Below are 3,312 nucleotides of genomic sequence, written 5' to 3'. Positions count from 1 at the left end.
GTGTAATTAAACTAGCCTTGGAGGGGCCACGACCACGTACATATCCAGTTATCCCAGTCACCTCAATACAGATGTCTTCTTCGGTTCGATTTACACCACTAGATTGAGCTTCTAGCTGTAAGTCCTTCATTTTGCTCTACAATCACAGGTTTGCTATTATTGATATATGCATAAGAGACATCAAGCATTGGTATTAAGTTGAAAGTGATATTTTTCCTACCAGTTTTTCAGCTGATGTCTCATCAACCATAGCATTCTTCTTTCGACAAAAATGTGTCATGTCATAAAGTTCAATTGGTCCAACTGTCCTTCCCTCCTTAGCTTCCTATTAGCAAAACAGGTTAAATAACCCAACCACACATCATAAATGAACTACTTTACACGTTTACTGACCCGGTCATCCTTATGACGTAAAAATGATTTTGTTCCAGCTGTATGGGCAGTTTGCTGCTTTGATCTGTTCAGCTTATTTCTCTCACTTAAGGCCTACAATTGTCAATTCTATCTCAGATCTAGATAAAAAAGAGACATTGGCAAAGTATATAGCAAATTAACAAGTATGTGCTACACATACCTTGAATTCTGGACTACAATAGTAATCGCAAAGGTAAATCCAATCTGATTCTTCCACATATTCTGGTCGACGTGCAAGAGCTTCCTCCTTAGAGCCACATTTTTTGAATAGCATGTGAAAATTATAACGTCGACTTCTATACTGTGAATTTAATTGCTTAATTAAAGCTGGTTTCACATGCTCTCCTCCATCATAAGTGAAACTATTCTGAATTAAAAATAGAAGGACATATCAAAATCAGAAAAAATTAATGGACTAATTTAAATTGCGTCTAGAAAACCAAAAAAATACTATGATAGCAGATTCTTACATTAGTAATTCTTAGCAGTTGATCTCTATCATCTTTAGGAAGCATGCCCCATTTAGGTGCTTTCCACTTGCCATACTTTCGAATAACGCAGCTTGCCTCTGAAATGTATCGTTGAGCACCTTCTCCAACTAGTCTTCCACTTATTTCAGAAACAGTAATGTTCACCTTTTTTCCAGCTTTCTTTTCATTTGATAGTGCAATATTACGCGTATATCCTCTTTTTCTTTTTAACGTCACTTGGTCTAGTAGATACAAAGTAAACAAGACCATAAGTGCTAACAATAGCAGCCATGGCAGTAATTAGTTAATTAGAGTAGAATTACACGTAAAACTGACATACCTGAACCGTTTGACTCAAGGTCTTGCATACTTCCAGTTTCATTGCTTTCACAACCAATAGCTTGATTAGATCCAACATGCTGTGAAGTAGGAGTTCCATCAGTTTGCATCCCAGCAGCTTCTTGTGATGTCATTCCATTGCCTGAAGATTTTTCAGCAATCTGTCTACTCTCAGCTTGTATACCTGAATTTCTTGTAGCATTTTCTCTAGCAGAGGATGCACTAGGAATCTATAATCCAGCAATTTAAGCCACCATTATACAGCGACATGTAAAAGCTGAATCAATTGCTTTGTCATAAACCAGTTTATCTAAATGGCAGATTGAAAAAAATAATAACTAACCTCAGATTCATCAAATAGACGGATCCTAGAAGACTTTTTTGTTAATACAGGTTCAGTGACATTGCTTGTCTTGGGAATTGCACTATTTTTTGGTTCACTAGCTTGCTACAATAACATAAGAATGCGCTTATCAATAGTAACTAGTTTAGGATGATAATTGCTAGTTTAGGAAAAAAGAAAATATCCGGAAATGACTCTTGTTTCTTTACCTGGCAGCTTACATTTTCTTCAGTTTGCTCCACAATTCCTCGCCCAGCATCCCGACTTTGTCGTAAAGTAAATTTTCCCTTTTTCCCCGGTCCAGCCATCTATCTACATAATCATATAACGCAAGCACCACCAAAATCGTAAACAACACAAGCAGCCATGACAACATATCATAAACTACAGAAAAAATACAAGAAAAAATTTGATTAAGAAATTCAATGAACAACATTGTTTAATCTGATTCATAGTCATTGATTTGTACAAATTGTTCATTTTCATCCTCAGAATTGAATTGTTGCTCAATTTCCTCATCATTATCAATAAAATTGTCATCCAATTGCCTTGCACGGCTAGCTGACAATTCTATAAAAAACATAGCACCAGCCTCTATCCTTTCTTCAGTTTGCACATCTCCTCTCTTCAAACTGACCAACTCAAGATTTTCTTGTACACCAATCAAATCTTCATGATACTCTTCTTGGTAAGCCTCTTCGTTATCAACCAAATCATCTTCATGCTTCTCAGGAACATCATAAGATGAGCGTGGACTAACTAACTCTACAACATGCCAATTACCTCCAAGTTTCATATCTTGAAGATAGAAAACTTGTTCAGCTTGGGATGCTAATATAAAAGGCTGGTCTGAGTACCATGTTTTTGACATGTTGATGCTAGTGATATTGCTCTGCTTGTCTACTTTGATTCCCGAATTATTTCTCAAGTCCCACCAATCACATTTAAACACAACTACTCGATTTTGAGTAAATGAGTATTCAACCTCAACTATATCAGTAATTATACCATAGAAGTATATTTCTTTATCAGCATGCTCCCCCTTTACCATAACTCCACTATTTTGTGTCTTTCTTTCTCTTTCCCGAGCCTTAATGTGGAATCTAAATCCATTCACATTACAGCCAGCAAATGTATTGACTCGAAAATCAGGTCCTCTAGCCAAGGACAACAATTCATCAGTACATTCTCCACGTGCATGTGTATACATGACCTACATCAGCCATACCAGATTCTTTAATAGTTTACTAAAATAAAAAGTAAAGGAAATTGACAAGTTTTTAACATCTCTTCCAATACTTACACGTTCTTCAAACCACTTTGGAAACTCCGAGTCTAGCCTTTGCTGTACGCTCGATAAATTTTGCTTTTCAAGAATTTGTCTATGCTCCCTAAATTTGTAGTAGTAGAAGTAGTTACATATTCTATCAAATGACTTTAATTACAAGCAATGAAGAACATATTATAGAACACGACATAGATTTATCATTAAAGTATATTATTACCTCATGTAATCATCTACTTCTTCACAATTTTTCAAGATGAACAGGTGTATTCTTTGCAATTCAACCTCACTTAGATAACCAATCAGTGCTGCCCCAAAGGGCCGAGCCAAGCTAGAAAATATAGATAATTTTCCAGCAGCTTCGTGTTTCTCCATATTTCGTTCCGTTTGATTAAACCTGGTCGGAACATCATGCAAATACCTGGAAATGAATGTAAGACATTCATCATCCAAGTAGCGCT

The sequence above is a fragment of the Coffea eugenioides genome, chromosome 6 (genome assembly GCF_003713205.1).
Source record: "Coffea eugenioides isolate CCC68of chromosome 6, Ceug_1.0, whole genome shotgun sequence".
Taxonomy (NCBI): Eukaryota; Viridiplantae; Streptophyta; class Magnoliopsida; order Gentianales; family Rubiaceae; genus Coffea; species Coffea eugenioides.
Note: the sequence above shows the minus strand (reverse complement) of the source record.